Below are 21,343 nucleotides of genomic sequence, written 5' to 3' on the forward strand. Positions count from 1 at the left end.
GAGGTGCTGAGGTCTCCCATGTTGTTCTCTTTTTCACATCTTTGTCCTGTTGCGTCTTTCAGTGCTGTTGTTGGGTAGTGTAGGAGAAACAAGCAAGATTAATATCTAACTTAACTCAATGTCTATTCTTCACTCAAAATTTTCATTCCAATAGAGAATTGAGCCTATGCATTTACTGTCAGCAATAGCCCCCTGCCCCTGAGCACAGTGTAAATAATTTAGGCATTTTCTGTTTTTCATACAGCTTACGTTCTCATTTATACTGAAGTATGGTGAGGACAGTATAGTTATCTTTAAAATCTTAACCTTAAAAACTAAGCGTCCTCCTTTGCAGTGATTTAAGAAAAAAGAAAACAGTTAGCTAAAGGTACTCCTGCATTCCCAATCCATAACCTGGTCTCCAGCGGCACACAGGTTCCTAGTAATCACCAGCGCTTCTCAGGGGCCACTCTGGAACCCCCAGTGAGATGGACTACTGCAGGCAAATTCTCATTTTACTTAAGCACCCTAGTAGGCTGGTTGCCCTCTCTCAAGTGAGCCCAGGCTTAGCTGGTTTTTTCACTCAGTGAGGCTGCCACACGATCATAAGAGCCTTAGCCAAGAAGCTAATACCAAAAGGAAGAAAGGAGAAGACAAAATTTTGAAGTATTTTATTTGGAAATAATTTCAACTTCCAGGTAAGTTTCAAAATGAAAAACAATTTAAATACTATTCCAACAACTTTAGCTGGTTCACCTATTGATGTGTCCCCCATTGACTTCCTTTGTTCCTTCTTACCATAACTGCACACATGAATATTTGTATAGACTCACATGAGTATGTGAATATATTCATGGATAAATTCATATAGACACATGTATGCTTATATGCACAGAGACACACTTATACACACACACATTTAAAAACATATAGACCTGTTTTCTGTGGGTCAGTTACATACATTATAGCCTTCATTTAAATAGTTCAGTGCGACTTTTCCTAGGAGTGAAGTTCTTCTTTCACATAAACAAAAGAAGAACTGAATTTATAAGCAAAAGGGAAGCTGTAAAATGATGTATGTTTGGAATCTTCCAATGCTAGGGCTTATTCATGGAGTTATGGAGACCCCAGCTTGAAGGGAGAGGCTGGCTGTTGCTCTGATTTTTGAGGTGAGAAGGAACTGCTTAATTGCCTCTTCCTTGTATAATGTTGCCGGGGATACTTGATTTTTAAAGCACTGGAACTGATATTCAGGGGCAGGTTGCAGGGGTAGGGGAATGGTCAAGACGTACAGCCAGAGGGACAGATAATTTCTACTGTCCTGCAGCTCATCAGGGTAACTAGGGCGATGAAAATGCATTGCATATTTCCAAGTAGGTAGGAGGAAAGATGTTGAGTGTCCCTGACATAAAGAAATGACACATTTAACATGATGGATGAACCGGTTTGCCCAGATCTGAACACTGTGCAGTATGCACATGCATGGAAACAGGTCACTATACTCCATACATGTGCATGATTGTATGTCAATTTAGAAATGCAGCTAAATCTAACACACTTATCAAAGAAAATAAACCCCCAAGTCATAGTCTATCAAACCCCAAAGCAACATGGCTTGCAGAGGACCGTGGTGTCGTGATATATTTTTTTCTGTGTACTGTCAGGCTGTGCTGGAGACAGGGACAGCCTTCTGGATGCTGTCAGGACTGTAGGGAGTTTTTTAAACCCTTGATAGTCAGTCAGTCTGCTCTGTCTCTCTGGCTTTCCCTGCAAGTGGTCTAAACACAGGCTGGTTAAAGATGTATTCTGGATGGGTTTTAAAGATGCCCAGCCTTCCTGCTGTGTGGGTCAGAGCTGTTCCCAGAGGACTGCGTCCCTTTGCCCTGCGATGGTGAACGGCACCAGTTCGTGGTTTCTGCTGCTTCTACCGACTCTTGTCTGCATGGTTGGTGGGTGGCAAAATGTGATTGTGAACAGCACAAAAATGATGTTGCCTCTAAGAATAGGCTGATGCAGGAGCCCAGCACACAGTGCGTGGTGCTCCTTTCGACCTTTTCATTATTTGGTAATTGAACCGGCAGACATTTAATTCTTTCCTCTGGAGTCTTCATTAAATTGCTCAGAAAAGATAAAGTTGCAACAAGAAAGAAAAATGTACAAATTTAATGACCACTGCTCATGCCTGGATTCTTCCTCACATACCAGGCTTCCGGGCTTTAAGTAAACAGAATATTTTCAAATTGCATGGAATTCAATATCAGCTGCAGTTACTGGCTCAGCCTGATTCTGTGAGCATTGGTCCTCGGTAGGCGGTGATGTGAATGGCTACTGGCTGGAGGGCACATGTGTTGAACTGAGTCAGTCTCGGAGGTGTCCATGAACTGAGGTTCACCTATACATTCTCACTCTGGATCCCATGTGACATTTCTTGGTCAGAAGAAGAGACCAACTCAATCAAGGGACAAGACAGAACTAACTAAAGGATCCCATGGGTTTGAAAAATATGAACCCACCCACCTCATGCTGGCAAATAGCTCTTGTTATTTTCTTTATCTTCCCCATCTTCCTCCTTCTTTTCCTTTAGTATAAAACATGAAACTAAACCTTCCAGAACATATGGGCCAAATGGAAAAGAAAAGGCATGAATCAAATTTATACACATACATAGTCAATGAAGGGGCTATTGTTTCATTTAAAATTGAACTCAGATATGTATCTTACCTCCGTCTGAAGAACACCTCCTTGAAGGTCTAGCAGGATGATGACAGTGGGAATGGGCACTCCTGACAACACTACACATTGTTATCAACTGTTAGGAAAGCTCTCTGTCACTCACACAACATTCATGACCATTATGGGTTCCCTCAATAATTAGACTGAAAGTGTGTAGTTCCTATGCATGCCTCATTTGGACAATTGTAAAAGAGTAAGACCTGAGCTAGGTCCTCTGGATATACATTATGGTTGTGTAGCCTGGTGTTCTTGTGGAGCGGGGGATGTCTCTGACTCTTTTGCCTGTGCTTGGGACCCCTTTTCTCCTATTGGGTTACTTCATCCAGTCTTAATGTGTATTGGATCTTATTATATATTGTTATACCATGTTTGGTTGATGTCCCTGGGAGGCCTGCCCTTTTCTGAAGGGAAATGGAGGAGCAGTGGATCTGGGGGAGAGAGGAGGTGGGAAACTGTGGTTGGGGTGTAATATATGAGAGAAGGATAAAAAAGAAAGAAGACCACAAAAAAAGAAAGAAAAGAAAAGAAGAAAAAAACATCAGACCATGTATTCCTGGAGCATGGAGTGGTAGTAGTGAAAGCAGGTAGATGTAGAAGTGTTCTGGTTGGTACCCTGCCTCGACAGATCTTCCCAGTTCATCATCTTGGAAGTTTTTTGTTCAGTATGGTACCATTGGATACAAGCAGCTATTTAAGTTTAAATGTAAGTGAACAATAAATATTTAGTTCCCAAGTCACTTAAGAACTTCTACTTTTCAGCAGCCACACGGAGGTAGTGGTTATCATATTGCACAACACAGGCATGGGGACATCTTTCCAATCTTCACAAAAGTTCTGTTGGGCTGCACTGATAGAGAGGTTGATGCCCAACTGCACCTGCCTGGCATATAATGGCCGAGGGTGGTGGCTCTGCTCACTTGCCAGTCCTGGGTAGAGTGCACATGGCTTGGTTTTAGTGAGACAACACTTTCCAATCCCTCTTGCTATGCATATTCTTTATTCTTCCTTTATTTCTGTCATCGTTACTTTTCTGTTGCTATGATAAGACACTATGACCAAGGCAACTTATAAAAGAAATTGTTTAATTAGGGGCTAATGGTTTCCAAGGGTTAAGGTCTATGATGGGCAGAGCAAAGGTATGGCATCAGGAACATCTGAGAACTTACACCTTAATTTGCAAGTTTTTGGAGACGGGGGAGACTGGGAATGGCGGGATCTTTTGAAACCTCAAAGTCTTCCCCCAGTAACACACCTTCTCCAACAAGGCCACACCTCCTAATCCTTCCCAAATGGTTCCACGCACTGGGGACCAAATATTCAAACTTAGGAGGCCACTACAGTTTGTATGTGGGAATCTGTCATTGAGCAAACCTCCTAGGAAACACGAGTTTAGTAGGGACAGCTTTCTACTTTCACATGTGGAGAAGTGAAGACAGCCAGGTGGCTTGGAAAAGGGAAGAATTAATCTGCAGTAAGTTTTACTAAAGGGCTCAGCCAGTCCCATTGGGAATCTTTAAGATGGACTGGCCCTTCAGAGTTGAACCACCTAGAGGCAGGTGACTTTTTACTATACACTTTTATGATTGTGTCCTCAGAAGGAGTGTAAGTAAGTAAATAATGAGGTGCTTTCAGAATGAGGGCAATACCTACCTAGCACGTGGCTCAGCTGACAGCCATCATCTCTCTTTATCCTCAACTGCTGGGAAATGAGTATCTCCATCCTAGTAGAAATACCTGTGTGGTCCACCACAGTATGTTCTATAAGATCAAGCCCCAGGATTCCAGCTTTGGGCTGGAGAAAGGAAACTGATGTTAGAAACACATGATGTTAAATCAAAGGGTGGGAGTCTCCACGATGGACAAATGGATGATGCTAAAAGCTTAGCAGAAGTTACAGGATAATGCAGATCCTTTTTCATGAGCCAAAGATGTTAGAAACTGGGTTTGGTACCTGACTGGGAGTGTTCTGTGTGTTCTGTGTCTCACAGCACTTAGAAGATGCACTCCTTCTTTACCCTGGCTTGTAGTACAATTGGTTGGCAAAGAAGTGAAGTTCTTAACACAAGACAGTGAGTGTCAAATGCACATGCATGGTAGAGCTGGGATTTCTATGCCCATAGAGTGGAATTCCTTTGGGCTGGGCTGGTTAAGGGAAAATGTAGAGAAGAAATGTGACAGGAATTGATTGCTGAAGGATCAGAATTAGTAGAGTTTTACTCTGCATCTTCTCAGATCCTACTCCCACCAAAAGATTTTTAAATTCTCTTAGGTTCCCATAGGATTCCCCACCTTAAATATGTTGATCATCTCTTCATATATACTTTAAAAGCCAATTATTGGAAAGTCGCTTCTAATTTTTCATCCTGAATACTAAAAATGCACACCCTTTGAGATTTTCCTCCATGACTTTATCCTGACTTCACCTCTTTGAGTTCAGGTTTTTCTCCAATAACTTCAGTGTCTCCAGTTGCTAGCTTCTATTTCTTACCCACTCTCCCACAGACACCAAATGCATGAGTCACAGAATTCTGTCCGGCCTGTCAACACTTCTCATTTTTGCACCGACAACGGAGTTAAAGGGTGGCAATAAGGAACCTGTTAAGGAAACAATAATAATCATTTGCATAACTGAAGTTTCAGAGTTTAGGAAGCTAGATTTAGGACGGTACTAGTGCAGACGACACCATGTCCGCATCACATAACCTCAGTGTTTGATCCGAAAGCTAGAATGTCACTTGAGACCAAGACTGCATGGGGTTATATCCTGCACCTACACTCTCATGGCCATACAACATGGAAGGGTACTGATTTCTTGTTGCTGCTATTATTAAAAAAAAATCCACAGAAACTACTTAGGGCTTAGGAAACATATAGATGCATTACTTTATAGTCTAGGAGTCACAAATCTAAAACAGGTCTTAAAGGGCTAAAATGAAGAGCTGTATTCTTCCTAAGGGCCTTAGGGGAGGCTCCAGCCTTCATCTTTAGAGGTTTGGAGAAGCATTTCCCTGGCTTCTGCTTCAGCTATCACATCTCCTTTCTTGACTCAGATTCTCTGCCCCTGTCTTCTAAGGACTCCTGTGGTCACAATGAGCTCATGTGGATTGCATAATCCAGTATATTTCCCCCTTTTAAGGTCTTTGACATGATTACATCTGAAAGCCCTCTCATTATAGAAGCCACCATGCAGAAGTGTTCAGTGGTTAGACTGTGGGCATCTTTGGAAAGCCATTATTCTGCCTTCCACAAAGTTACCTAACATTTACCTTCATCATCATCTTCACCAGCGAAATGACAGACAATCACAGTCCACCGTAAGAATATTTTGAATTGGGTGAGAAAAATCCACATACATAGCAGCACAGTTGCTGTGGGATGTTCTGTATGTCAAATGTGTTGCTAATTAGTTGATAAATAAAACACTGATTGGCCATTGGCTAGGCAGGAAGTATAGGCGGGACAAGGAGGAGAATAAAGCTGGGAAGTGGAAGGCTGAGTCAGAGAGACACTGCCAGCCGCCACGATGACAAACAGCATGTGAAGATGCCGGTAAGCCACGAGCCATGTGGCAAGGCATAGATGAATGGAAATGGATTAATTTAAGCTGTAAGAACAGTTAGCAAGAAGCCTGCCACAGCCATACAGTTTGTAACCAATATAAGTCACTGTGTTTACTTGGTCGGGTCTGAGAGGCTGTGGGACTGGCAGGTGAGAGAGATTTGTCCTGACTGTGGGCCAGGCAGGAAAACTCTAGCTACACACAGTGCCTGGAATTCTCCAGCTACTTTTATCGCCATGGTGGCCGCCATCAGTACCATTGTAGGGGTGTATGACATTGAAGCTAAGCAATGCTGAATAGGGCTTTACCAAGACGACTTTTGAAGATGCCCCAAGAAAATCATCTGGAGAGTGAGTAAGAGAAGACAGCTGGAGCAGCAGCAAGCCTGCCTCCATGAACCCCTAAGTCAGAGCCTTTGATCTGTGTGGGGGTTTCTAGAGTAATTCACTGGGCTTCTGTATCAACTCGTGTTTGATTAAAAAAGCAAAGAGTCTGGAGAACAAGATCAGCTTTGAACTGAGGTCTGGCCTCCCTATTTGATGAGGGGCACCCTAGAGAAGTTAAGGAGTGTGTCCGGATCCACAGTGGTCTTTCCTCTTCTTGTGGTCTGAATGTTTTCGAGGTTCATGTGTTGAAACTGAACTGTCACTGTGGTGATGTGACGTCAGAGACACCTTTGGGGAAGTGAGTGATCCTGAGGGGTGGAGGCAGGTGTGGATTCTCGTCTAAAGTCAGGGCGGAAAGACTTAAGCCCTTCCCATATGCACTTCCGTTCCTCTGATGTGTGAAGACAGAGACTGTCTCTCTTGCTCTTTCTATACCTCATGCCAAGTAAGGACATCAGCATGGTACCATCCATGAGAAATAGGCTTGTACCTGAAACTCAGTGATGGGCTTCTGCATCTGGAACTTCTTGACAGAGGTAAATTTTTACTCTTATAAACATCCCAGACTCAGGCAGTTTGTTTTAGCAGCACAGACTAAGATAACTCTGCTGCAATATGTGTCATCTTAATATTAAAATCTTACTTCTTGTGGTTTTTTTCTGGTTACTTTGCAGCCTCTGAAATCATTCATTGTCTGCAGCACTCTCTCTCAGCCTCTCTCTTTCACTACCATCTTCTTGGAGGTTTCTCTCCATATGCTGCCTTGCTGCATAAAGGCCCTATTTAAGGGCAGTTTGATTCTGAGCATTTAAGGAGAGAAGCAGCCTTAATCTGCTGCATTTTCCTAGCACAACAGCCAAGCCACACATTTTAAGGGCAGTTGTGATTTAGACCCCACGTGTTCTTGGCAAGAGGAGAGAGACAGTAGGACGCGCCATCATTTCAATTCGCTAGATGAAGTCCGCACCACGAAGCTCTCGCCAGACCTGCAACCAAAATGTGTGGGGGTGGTTGATTGCTCGCTGCTCACAGCTTCTTGGAACCCCTCTGCCCTAGCATTGAATGCATGATTTCTCAGATTTACCTCCCCAGAGCTGTGGTGGTGGTGGTGGTGGTGGTGGTGGTGGTGGTGGTGGTGGTGGTGGTGGTGAGGGCACTCTGGGGTCTCACTGGGTGGGAGGGACCAGAAAAACAAGATCCATGAGTTTCATCCTGAGGCTCCTCAAGTGCAGACAAACAGCACGTTGCAAGAGCAGAGTCAGCTTAGTCGGGGACAGGTTGCTTCTCTGCACAATACAAAGCAAGAAGCAATTGCTCTGAGCCTGACTTTTGGAACTGATGACCCCGCCTTTGCCCTGGGCTAATGGTTTGGCCTTCATGTACCCTCAGATTGGCGGCCAATCTTCCTCTTTCATCTCCTGGAGCCCAGGAAATGATCAGTGGCCTTGCACCTGGGTTACTTTTTAATGATCTGAAAGACCACAAGGAGCCAGTGTTTCTTTTGTGCCGTTTCTCATTCAGCAACCTAATAGCTATCCGACGAGAGATTTTCTTGAAAAGAAAAAAAACGCCTGCTCCTCTTGCGCGCTCTGATTAAACTCTCACACTGCGCATATTACTGGGCATCAGGCCTGCGTGAGGCCTGCTGACTGCTGGGGAGTCTTGGTATCTGCGCTCTGGCTTTGCTGCCAACAAGCCAGGAAATGACAGATGAGTGTACTGAATCTTCCATGTGAATAGCAAGGAGAGTGACCAAGATGATGCTGAGGTCCAGGGCTTCCTGTGGCAGTGCTGGAGGGGGAACCGAGTTTTTCTGTAGGTCTCCCTGCTTGTACTCCAATCATGGTGAAACCAAAGCCACCTTACACCACACTGGGATGGAGACCCCGCTGCCCGTCTCCCCTGCCAAGTCACAGACAACCCCTGCTTACAGCAACTAAAGTTAGAAGAAAGCAGAATAACTGTTCTCTCACTTCCCTAACTCCTAAAAGAAATAAAATGTTAAAAACCTCCAAATGACTGTAATGCAGAGTCTGAAAAAGGTAACCGTAATGGCTGCAGGAGAGGCAAGCATTCATGGCAGGACAGCAGTCAGACCTGTGGTAACAATACACAGGCAAGTCTGGGCTGCGTAGCACAAGCAGTGATTTAGGGCTAGCCATTCTGTCAACACATGTACATTATTTATTTGGGGAGTTTCAAGTGTATGGCTACGTTCACACTCTCTCTTTGTTAGAAAGAGTGTCCAAAGTTAAAGCATGAGATTCTACCACATGCCCACAGATAGCTAATATGTATGAGACTGACAGCCAGCAAGTAGGAAGGCACTGAGCCAGCGGGCCCTCCCACTGCTGGTAGAAATGGAAAATGAAATGATAGAACTCTCGAAACACCCAGACAGCTTCTCAAAATTCAACAGAAGCTTCCCCCAAGACCCACCAACTCCACAATGTTCAGTAAGAGAAAAAGAAATATATACCCAGACAAAGATTTGTGCCTGAGATCTGGGAAACAACCCAGATAGCCCTCAGGAAATGGAAGGATATGGAAGGATATGTAGACACCAGAATGTTGGTAAGCCATAATAGTGAACCAACTACTTATATCTGCAACAGTACTAAGAAATCTTAGACCCACTATGTTGACAGACGAGGCCAGATGCTAAAGAACACCTACTATATGTGCTTTAGTTACTTTTCTGTTGCTGTGATAGAATGCAATGACGGGGCAGCTTCTAGAAGGAAGGGATTATTTTGGCTTATGGGTTCCAGAGGATTAGAGTCCATGATGGAGGGATGGCAACAGGAACAGGAAACGGAGAGCTCATATCTTGAACTACAAGTACATAGCAGAGAGAACAAACTGAATGTAGACAAGACTTGAAGCTCCCAAATCCTGCACTCAATGACATAGTTCCTCCAGAAAGGTTGTACCTCCTAACCTTCACAAATAGTGCCATCAATTTGGGACCAAGTGTTCAAAAGTCTGAGACTATGGGGGACATTTCTCATTCAAACCACCAAAGTATGCTTTGATGTAAAATTCTAAAACAAGCAAAACTATTCTAGTGTGAACAAAAGAAGATCAGTGGTTTCCTGAGGCTGGGGGATATGGTGATATTTTATTTGTATTAAAATGTTATTTGTATGTTAATAAATAAAGTTGCCCGGGGGTCAGAGCTATTAGCAAGCCATAGGAAAGCAGGGCAGTGGTGGCATACGTCTTTAATCCCAGCACTTGGTAGGCAGAGCTAGGTAAGTCTCTATGTGTTCAGGGATACAGCCAGTATTGGATACACATGCCTTTAATCTCAATACCAATCATAGAAAACCTGGAGGTCTATACAGACAGGCTGTGATGAGGCAGTCATGTGGTTGGGTTTACAACCAATGAGAAGGCAGAACAGAAACTCTATATAAAGACTTTAACACAGGAAGTATCTCTGGTTTGGAGAGGTAGGACCACCACAGGAGGAAGGGTAAGGTTTTAGCTCTTAGCTCTGACCTCTTGGCTTTCTTCTTTGCATTGGTTCTGTGTTTCTTATTTAATAAGACGGTTGGTTACTTCTACAGGGGGATAGATGGGGTCAGCTCCAAAATCATGAAGGAAAGTTAAGGGTGATGGATAGTGTCTATATCATGGCTGTGGTGTGACATGGGTGTATGTGTTAAGACACATCAAACTATATGCTTAGACTTGGTTCTCTTTCCTGTGTGCATGGCATGCCTTGCTAATATGGTTTAGAAAGAAAGAGTGAACTTCTGGTTAGCATTGTCTGAAAGAATTTGTCCGTGTGTGTGTGTGTGTGTGTGTGTGTGTGTGTGTGTGTGTGTGTGTATATATATATATATGTTATGAAAGAACCGAAAAGGAAGAAAAGATAATGATGAAAAAAGCAATTTTAAATCCATCTTTTGAAACTAATGACACACAAAAATGTATGTTAGTGTGCTATGTAAAACACTCCTTGATGCTTACTGATGACCTGCTTTAAAGATTGAGTATGGTAAGGTTCATTGGATGCTTGGCAATGACAGCTGCTATGGCTAGAAGCAAACCTTATGATATATACATTCAAATGGAAGAAACCCAAAATGTGTTGAGCCAAATAGATCATGATACTAAGTTTGAAACGCAGCCATCATTAGCAATGTCCTTGAGAATCGACTGATGTGTTGCTTCTCCTAGAACAAGTCAGCAGATCTTACAGACTAAGTTGTTGCGTTCTTTTTTTTTTTTTTTTTCAGAAGCAGGTTTAAATTTTTTTTAAATTCCTCTTTTGGAAGACTTTGGAACAAGCTAAAAAATTATGTTATCAAGTTTAAAATTTCTTGCAGATATGAGATTTTTTTTTAATATCATCTTCAGCAACAAAATCACATAATGAAATACCCCAAAGAACCACTTTGAAAATGTTCTTTCCACGGCAAGACTCCCTTTTAAAAGATAGCTCTTCTCCCGTTCATTACTAAAAGTCATCATTATCTTAGAAGAGAAAAATTAAGTTTATTCTTTCTAAAATACCTCCCGAGTAGAATAGCTCTGACAGCTACTTGTCATCACAGGAAATTTTAGCAAATTGTGACTCTGCCTTGAACAAGAAAGTCCCATGATTGATCTGTAAGTGAAGAAGCTCTTCTAAGCTCTCCATGATGAAGAAGCCAGGATAGGCCTGCAGCTGAACAGATTTTTCAAGGACAAATCCATGCTATTACCAAGTACTATAAACAGTGAACTAATACTTAAAGGCATTAACATTTTTTATTGCAAAATACACATAACAAAAAGTTTCCCGTCTTCACCCTCCATAAGCACACAGTTCAGTGCTAAGTACATTCATATTATTGTACAACCATTGTCACCATCCATCTCTAGAACTCTTCTCTCCTTGCGAAATGGAAACTCTATACTCATTAAGTTACAGTTCCCCATCTCTGCCAGCCTGCAGTCCCTAGCAACCACCACTCTACTTTCTGTCTCTATGACTGCCACTTCTCTGGTTGTCTCCCATAAATGACATGCATAATATTTGGCTCCTTGTGATTGACAGGTTGATTGCACATAGCAGGATAGCCTTAAGGTGTGTTCATTTTGTAGCAAGTGCCACAACTTTCTTCTTTTTAAAGTCTTATGAATGTTCCATGTTTACTACATTTTGCTTATCTAGTCATGTGTTGGTGGACTATGTCTCAGACCGTTTTGTGTTATATTAAGGAAATACCTAAGACCAGGTCATTTTTATATTATTTATTGATGGGTTGATAACTGCATACATGTATCCAATGTATCCTGATCATATTTAATCCCACTTCCTTCTCCCTCTCCTCTGGATGCCACACCCTGCCCCGACAATCTCCCCATCCACTTTTACATTGTAGTTTCTCTTAGTGGTGCTTACGTGCACATGTGTATGAGGCTATCCACTGGCATCTGGGCACCCTACCAGGGGTCACACCCCCAAAGAAGAAAAAAGACTTTCCTTCTCCAGAAGCCATTAACTCCAATAGCTTCTCAGCTAGGGGTGGGACTCCCCCAACCATGTTGTCATGTTGTCTGACTTGATCTTTGCACCCCAGTTTCTACAAGCCATGTTGTATCTAGAAGACAGCACTTCATAGCTCTTTTCTCCACTCACAAGCTTTTCTATTCTTTCTGCCTCGTGTCTATGATGTTCCCTGAGCCCTGTTTGAAAGTTTTGATATAAATATTTCATTTAGGGCTGAGGACCTCACAGTCATTTGTTTTCAGTTCTTTGACTAGATATGAGTTTCTGCATTAACCACTTCCCACTGCAAAAAAAGCTTCACAGGCCAAGGTTGAGAGTGGCACTAATCTAGGGCTATAAATACAAATTTTTAGAAGGCAGTTCAACAACATGTCCATTCAGTGAAACAACAGAAGTAGTTCTCCTTCATAGGAACTATCACCTTCTCAGCCTGGGTTTTGAACAGATTTACAGTATCAGAACTTGAATCCAATTAGATAGCAGTTGGTTATTCCTATAACAGCCGTGCAACTACTGTACCAGTAGGTAAATCTTGCATAGTAGGTATTGTAATACGAAATGGCCAATCTGAGTAAGGCCATTAATATCTTTTTTCCTCAGTGGTTTGCACATGTCCTGTGGCTGTGAAAGTCAACAGGGAGTTTCCTGGTCACTTCCAGATTGATTTCTTTATGTCTCACAACCAAAGTGTGTGATATCTTTGGCAACAGGGTCTTACCATACAATATAATGAATAAACAAGAGCATTGGAAATGCCCTATTTTGCTTTTGTTTTGTTTTTGGTGGGGGTCACTGCCTGATAACTCCCTTTAAATAACTTATTTTAATTATATATTTTTATATTAGCTTACAAAGTAGTGAGTTTCCACAAGGATTCTTCATACACCATTAGTTTTAGTTAACATAGCTCCCTATCTCTTTCTCTGCTTGTGGTAGTTTGAATGAGAATGGCCACAATAGGCTCCTATATTTGAATGCTTAGTCACCAGGGAATGGCACTGTTCAAGAATGGTTAGAAGGATTAGGTGGTGTGGCCTTGTTGGAAGAAGTATATTGCTGGACCCAGTGTCTCCCTGTCTCTGCCTGCTGCCTGTGGATCAGGATATAAAACTCTCAGCTACTGCCCCAGCACCATGCCTGTCTGCTTCCTGTCATGATGATCGGACTAACCCTCTGAAACTGTAAGCAAGCTCTCAATTAATGCTTTCCCTTATAAGAGTTGCCGTGGTTGTGGTATCTTTTCACAGAAATAGAACAGTAACTAACACACCACTATCCCTCCAGTTAAACCTTTAATTCCCAGTGTCCTTACAACTTATCTTAGTCAGGGTTTCTATAGCTGTGAAGAAACATCATAACCACAGCAACTCTTATAAAGGAAAACACTTAATTGGAGCTGGCTTACAGGTTCAGAAGTTTAGTCCATTGTCATGGCAGGAAGCATGGTGACACACAGGCAGACATAGAACTAGAGCATTTATATCCTGAGAGCTTTACATCCTGATCCACAGGCAGCAGGCAGAGAAAGAGCCACTGGGTCTGGCTTGAGTTTCTGAAACCCCAAGGCCCACCCCCAGTGAAACACTTCCTCCATCAAGGCCACACCTACTCTAACAAGGTCACCTCCCAAGAGCATCACACCCTATGAGTCTATAGTGGTCATCTTCATTCAAACCACACATTCCTCCACTTTATTATCACATGCATTCCATCATCCTCTCCTCTCATTAAGGAAAACTAAGTATTTTTTAAAAACAGAAATTTCTTTTTCATATTTCTGGACACTGAGAACTTCAAGATCAAGTAGCTGACGTATTTGGTTTCCTGGTAATGGCCGCATCCTTCAGAAGGGAAGACACCATCCTCACATGATAAAAGGTTGCAAGACCAGCTTATCTAATGCCTCCTTAAGCACCTTTTCAAAACCTTTAATCTCACTCATGAAAAAGGTACCTTCATGACTTAATCACCACTTAATACTACCACACTGGTAACATCTGGTCAGAGCAGTTCCAACAGTGTCAGGCTGTTCCTACATTTAGTTATTGCAGGTTGAATATTCCATATTCAAGATACTTGGAAGCAAAATTGTTTCATATTTCAGAATTTTTTTCCTGATTTACGTAGACTTGATTGGTTGAACATCCCTAACTTGAAACTCTGGAATCAGAAATGCTTCAAAATCCCAAACATGTAGGACAATAAGAAAGTTTTGGATTTGGGAGATTCATTTTATGTGCATGAATATTCTGCCTGCATGTATATCTGTGTACCGTGTGCATACCTGGTGCCTGCATGGGTCAGAACAGGGCATCAGATCCCCTGGAAGTGGAATTATGGACAGTTGTAAGCCACCATGTAGGTGCTGAGGAGTCACATGGGGGTCCTCTGCAAGAACATGTGCTCTTAACTCCTGAGCCCACCTCTGCATCAGCCAAATAGAAATACTCAGCCTACTATAAACACATGGGCATTATCTGTTTGAGATACTGCTTTCAAAGTCTGGAGTTTGTACTCAGAAACAGGTTGCTGTGCCATGGGGCCATTTCACTTTAGCATTCTAAGGACCTGTCCTAATGCTCTCTACTACAGCTGTTCCACTCACACTTTGTCGACTGTGAACAAGGATTTACATTTTCTACCAATTTCATCAATAGTTTCCAAGAACCAGTTCCTTACTGTTTACATTGTTTATTTTTTTTCTATTCATTTCATTTATCTTCACTTTTCTCTGTACAATTTCTCTCCTTTGGATAGATTTGAGTTTAGTTTTTTTGTTGTTTTTTTTTCTGGTTCTTTGTCATTAAGTTGTTGATTTGACATCTTTCTTGTTTCATGCAAGTGTTTACAGTTATAAATGCATCCTTAGAACTCTTGTACTTATTTTGTAACCTTAAGTATGTTCTATTCTTCTTTTTCATTCACTAGTGTTCTGTAATTTTTTTGTTTGTTTGTTTGTTTTGTTTTGGTTTTTCCAGACAGGATTTCTCTGTGTAGCTTTGCGTCTTTCCTGGATCTCGCTCTGTAGACCAGGCTGGCCTAGAGCTCACAAAGATCCGCCTGCCTCTGCCTCCCAAGTGCTGGGATTAAAGGCCTGTGCCACCACCGCCTGGCTGGTGTTTTGTAATTTTTTCCTCTTATTTCTTAATTTGATCTTATTTTGATCCTTCAGTTATTTAAGAGACTGTTGTATTCTTCTGTATTCCTCTTTTTGATTTTTAATCAGCCCATTGTGTTGGGTAAAGGTAATTTGTACTATTTCTCTCTCCTTAATGTATAGCTTTAATTTATTATCTAATATATGGAATATATTAGAGCATACCTCATGTGTACTGGAGAGTTGCGGATATTTTGTTCTTGGGTAAAGTATCCTGTGCATGTTCATTAAATTTAACTAATGAATTGTATTGCTCAAGTCATCCTGTGCATTTTTCAGAAGTAGGATGGTAAGTTATTCAACTACAATTGTATAAATGTTAATATCTTCCTTCAGATTTGACCATTTTGGAAATATATATATATATATGTTATAATATATATACATATATATTAACATCTGTGATTGGTATGCAAATGTTTAAAATTATTATTTCTTCTTCTTAGTGAATTCTTTATTAAAATGAAGTCTTTTTTCTCTTTTATAACTTTTTTCATTTAACATACATTTTGTCTGTTATTAAAAGCAACTTTTGCTCTCTTTTGCTATGATTGGCATGAAGTATCAGTCCATCTCTTCATTTTCAACTACTTGTATTTTTGAATCTAGCATGAGTCTCCTGTATACAGAATATAAGGGGATCATATATATCCTTTTAAAAAAAACTATGCCTATCTCTTTTGATTGTAGAATGTAACCCATTTACATTTAAAGTAATTATGTGTCAGAAAGGACTAATACTGGGCTATTTGCTTTTCTATGCACCAGATGCTTTTTCTGTACCTCATTTCCTACAATACTGTTGCTTTTGTATTTAATTAAATTTTTGGTCATAAAATGTTTAAACTTATTTTTTCATTTCCTTTTGTGTATGTTACATGGCTAATTATCTTTGTGGTTACCATGGAGAGCATGTCTAACATCTTGAAGTATGACAATCTAATTTGAATTTATACCATCTGAACTTCAATAATGGACCAGAAGTCTGCTCATTCGCAGTTCGGACTCTACCTCTTTCAGTGATTACTGTCACAATTAGCTTGTCAATTAACTTGACTGTGGTAATAACTCCACTATGTAGAAGTATATAAAATCATCATCATATGGTATACCTTAAATACTAATTCCATTTGCATCCATACAGAGGAGTTACATCCTTGGATGTATATATTCATAAACATCAACAATTTTAATACATTATTCTTTTAAATTATGTAGGCAATCAAAGCAAAGCTATAAACCACAATTTTAACAGTACTGGATTTTAGAAATATCCATATATTTACATATACTGAGATATTTTGTCTTCATACAACTTTGAGTTACCATCTGGTGTCTTTTTATTTCAACTTGTTGGTCACAGTGAGAATTTCTTGTAGCAGACAGAGGTACAGCAGTAATGCATTTCCTCAGATTTTGTTTGTCTGGGGACATCTTAATTTTTCCTTGACTTTGGAGGAACAATTTTTCTGAGCATAGAGCCCTTTGTTAACTGTCTGTTTGAATTTATTTGTTTTGTGTATGTGAGTGTTTGGGCTGCACACATGTGCACCATATGTGTGCCTCATGCCTGCAGAGGTCAGAAGATCCCCTGGAACTGGAGTTACAGATGGAGGTGAATCACCATGGAGGTGCTGAAAACCAAACTCAGCTCCTCTGTGAGAGCAGGAAGTGCTCCTAACTGCTAAGCCTTCTCTCAGTTCCTGACTTTCCGCCCTCTGCCTTTTAACATACTGAATATATCTATCAACTTCTGGCCTCTAAAACTCCTGATGAGGCTTCTGGTTATAATGTCACCAAGGATTCTTTGTAAGTAAGAAATGTCTCTTAGGCCTATTTGAAAAGATTCCAGGGACATTATTTTGATGAGCCTTCTGGTCTGAAGACACTCTTCTCTTTGCATCCTTGGATTTTTCTCTGCCTTGATTTATTTTTATTAGTGACACTTGTCTACCTAACACATTTCAAATGAATAACTTGCTTATTAGTTACCCACTTCTAGCCCAAAGGTTCTGAATTTGTGGTGACGTTAGGAAAAGGGTTGGATTTCATGTTGTCTGCTTTCCAGTCACTGTTGTCACAGGAGTGGGAGTGCCATGGTTGACTGGACCTGGGTCCCGGTCCACTGCTATGGCCAGGGTCAGGGAAGGCAACTTTAACTGGCAGCATCACCAGCATCACAATAGATCGGAATAGAAGAGAAAGAGCTTACCAGACTTTCCAGAGAAAGAACAGGTGAACTTGACAGAAAGAACACATGCCTACCTACTCCACTCTTAATAAGATAAAGTGCGGGGAAGCCTTTTGTAAACTGCAAAGCATTGTCCAAATGCTAATTGATGCTATTATTCCTTCCTGTTAAATAAAGAGCCAGATTATCTTACTAGAGTCAGTTAATGCTGGGAGCAAACCACTATTGTTCCACTCGTCAGCACATGAAAGTAGAGATGCAGTAAACAGGCAAGAGGTCACCAGAAAAAAACAACTGTTTAGCACTGAACCCAGAAGTTCTGCTTGCTACTTAAAAATGAGACTGTATCTACATGAAAACAACTATCTAGCCACAATGGGGTAAAATGTGCAATATGGATTTTCTGAGTGCTGTTATGCCCCTGACTTTATGCTAGGAGATATTCTAGAACAATAAGATACAAGGTCACCTTTAGAGGACTACTCCATTCCAGCAAGGCCCCAGTAGTTCCAAATATGCAAATTAAGTTAAGGAGGGTTCAGGACAAATGGACTGAATTTTTCACTTTTTCTCCCGATGCTTTGACTGTCTATTTCTCACGCTTACTGAATGATGTTTAATTTAATTCCCATGCTTAAGGTGGTGTGCTCTGCACTGCAGCTGTGCACAGTTTGTTTGAAAAGACTTATGAGGCAAGGCCAAAGGCAGGAAAGCACTCCACCATGATATCTTAATGAACAGACCCCTGGGGAAAGAAGTACCCATATTATGAAGTCAGAAAAGAAATCATAAATCCCCCAAGAGGCCTGCAGCTTGCAGGTCCAAGTGCAACCAAAATACTTGCAAAAGATCTGGGTGAAGGAGAGGAGACCAGTGCTGGACAGATTTTCCGATATGACTACTGACTACTGTGTCCAATAGCTGTCTCCTCGATTGAGAGCCACACATGTGTGCACAGACATGTGTGAACAAAAGTTCCCAGAATCGAGAGGCACCTCCAACTACCTTCTGCAAGGTTGATTAACTAGTTAGAACTCCAGTGAATGTTGAGGATTTAGAATGTTGCAAGTCCTGAGCCAAATTTCCTTGGGCCATTTTTAGGCCTCTTACTAGTCATTTGTTGCCCTCCTCTGTACCTGATCTAGCAGCTTCATGGCCACTGGGAAAGTCATTTGGGATGTACTCACAGGGCACTGGTTTTCCTCTGGAAAACTTAACAGACCACTGGCTTCCACCAACCCAAAAGCTAAGAGTGTCATCAGACAGCATCTGAAGCCTATGTCCTACCTAGGGTTACTCTTGCCATGAGGAGACACCACAACCAAAACAAGTTGAGGAAAGGGTCTATTTGGTTTACACTGGGACATCACAGTCTATCACTGAAGAAGTCAGGGCAGGAACTCAAACAGGGCAGGAACCAACCGGGAGGCAGCAGCTGATGTAGAGACCAAGTGTGCTGATTACTGACTTGCCTCCCCTGGCTTGCTCAGCCTGCTTTCTTATAGAACTCAGGACCACCTGCCCAGGGGTGGCACCACTCACCATGGGCTGGGCCTTTCCCTATCAATCACTAATTAAGAAAATGCTCTATAGGCTGGCCTACAGCCTGATCTTATAAAGGCATTGTTTCAGTCAAGGTTTCCCCCTCTCAGGACACCTATACCTTGTGTCAAGCTTACATAGAACTAGCCAACACAGCCTGCAATAGAAGTTTGCTATTCACTTCTTTGGTGTGTCCATCAATGTATTTGAAAACATTTTGATTTATGGCTATCTCCGTTCTATTACTTTGAAAATTTCATAAAACTGCTTCTACATTTGAACATGGAATCTGGAGTAGCCTATGTCTGTGTTCCTGGACCATGGTCACTCATATTTGGCCTCAGAATCAACTATCTCTGTGAAAGTGAGAATTGCATTTCTGTGTCAACATGTGCACAAATACATGCCTCATCTATCACTCTTGTAAACCCTGCTTCTGGTTCCAGCTTCCGCTGTTCCAAGAGAAACAGGGAAGAGAAATGAGTGTCACTCACCATGCTGGATAGCTTTATGTCAACTTGACACAGGCTAAAGTCATCTAAGAAGAGGGAATCTCAATTAAGAAAATGTTCAACGAGATGAGGCTGGAGGCAAGCCTGTAGGATGTTTTCTTAATTAGTGATTGATGAGCTCAGAACATTGTTGGCAGTGCTACCCCTGGGCTAGTGGTTCTGGGTTCTACGAGAAAACAGGCTGAGCAAGTCATGGAAAGCAAGTCAGTAAGCAGCCCCCTCTATGGCTACTGCATCAGCTCCTGCCTCCTGGTTCCAGCCCTTTTGGAGCTCCTGTCCTAGCTTCCTTCAACCATGGACCTCGATGAAGAAGTGTAAGCCAAATAAACCCTTTCCTCCCCAACTTGCTTTTTGGTCATGGTGTTTTATCGCAGCAATAGAAACCCTAACTAAGACATTCTCCGTGGTCTACTGATCAGTCAAGTTACTCTTCTGTTAATTAGAGTTCTCAATCCTTGCAGTTTTAGGCCTTGAGTCTTTAACACAAAGCAACTGACAACTTCTCAGAAAAGAATACATACATACATACATACATACATACATATATGTAGATAGAGTTTTCCTGCCTGGCCCACAGTCAGGACAAATATCTGTCACTTGCCAGTCCCACAGCTGCTCAGACCCAACCAAGTAAACACAGAGACTTATATTGCTTACAAACTGTATGGCCGTGGCAGGCTTCTTGCTAACTGTTCTTACAGCTTAAATTAATTCATTTCCATAAATCTATACCTTGCCACATGGCTCGTGGCTTACTGGCATTTTCACATGCAGCTTGTCATGATGGCGACTGGCAGTGACTCTCTGACTCAGCCTTCCACTTCCCAGCTTTATTCTCCTCCTTGTCCCACCTATACTTCCTGCCTAGCCACTGGCCAATCAGTGATTTATTTATTGACCAATCAGCAACACACTTGACATACAGACCATCCCACAGCACATATATATGGGGGAGGGGGTTGTCTGCAATTGTAATTAGCCCTATTGTGACACGGGCCTACAATGGAAACTTAATCATCCTGTTTAGCAGAAGTGAAAGGACAGTCACATGAGCTCCATCTCTCTGTGTCACACGCACACACCCTGGGGGTGCATGTGAAGATCAGATGACAACCTGCAAGAGTCCTTCCTTCTACCATGTAGGTCCAGGGCATAGAACTCAGACTGTCAAATCTGGCCACAGGTGCCTTTTATTGGCTGAACTGTCCTGCTTGCCCTGAGTGATGTATTGGAATTAGATAGACAAGAGCTATTTTTTTTTTAACTCCTTCCTTATAATGTCCCTTCCCACACTGGTCCTCTCCTGTCTGTGTGCAGGGAAGTGCAATGAGTGCCTCAGAGCCTCACTTATAACCAGCAATTTAGTACAAGGACCCAAAGTACGGAATTGGCTCGCCGGCTGCTTCCATTTCCAAGAGTTACTTAAGAAAGTACCATAAACTGAGTGGCTGCAGGGGAACTTTTGTGACACGGTTCAAGTCTGTGATCTGGGAACTGGCAGGGACAGTTTCTTCTGAAGCGCAGCAAAAGAGAATTGTGCCACCACTGCCTTCTGCTCTGGGCACTGCTCTGGAGTCTCTGCTGTTCCCTGGCTTACGCTGCATTACTCAATGCTGCCTTCATCTTTACCTGATACGCCCTTTGAGTACATACCTGCCTTTCAAGATGTCCCTTTTTTATTAGTCATATTAGACTAGAGGCCCACTTACCCAGTAGAACCTAATGAGAGCATCTGCAACTGCTCTATTTGCAGGTAAGGTTACGTTTGTAGGTCCTAG

The sequence above is a fragment of the Peromyscus eremicus genome, chromosome 1 (assembly GCF_949786415.1).
Source record: "Peromyscus eremicus chromosome 1, PerEre_H2_v1, whole genome shotgun sequence".
Taxonomy (NCBI): Eukaryota; Metazoa; Chordata; class Mammalia; order Rodentia; family Cricetidae; genus Peromyscus; species Peromyscus eremicus.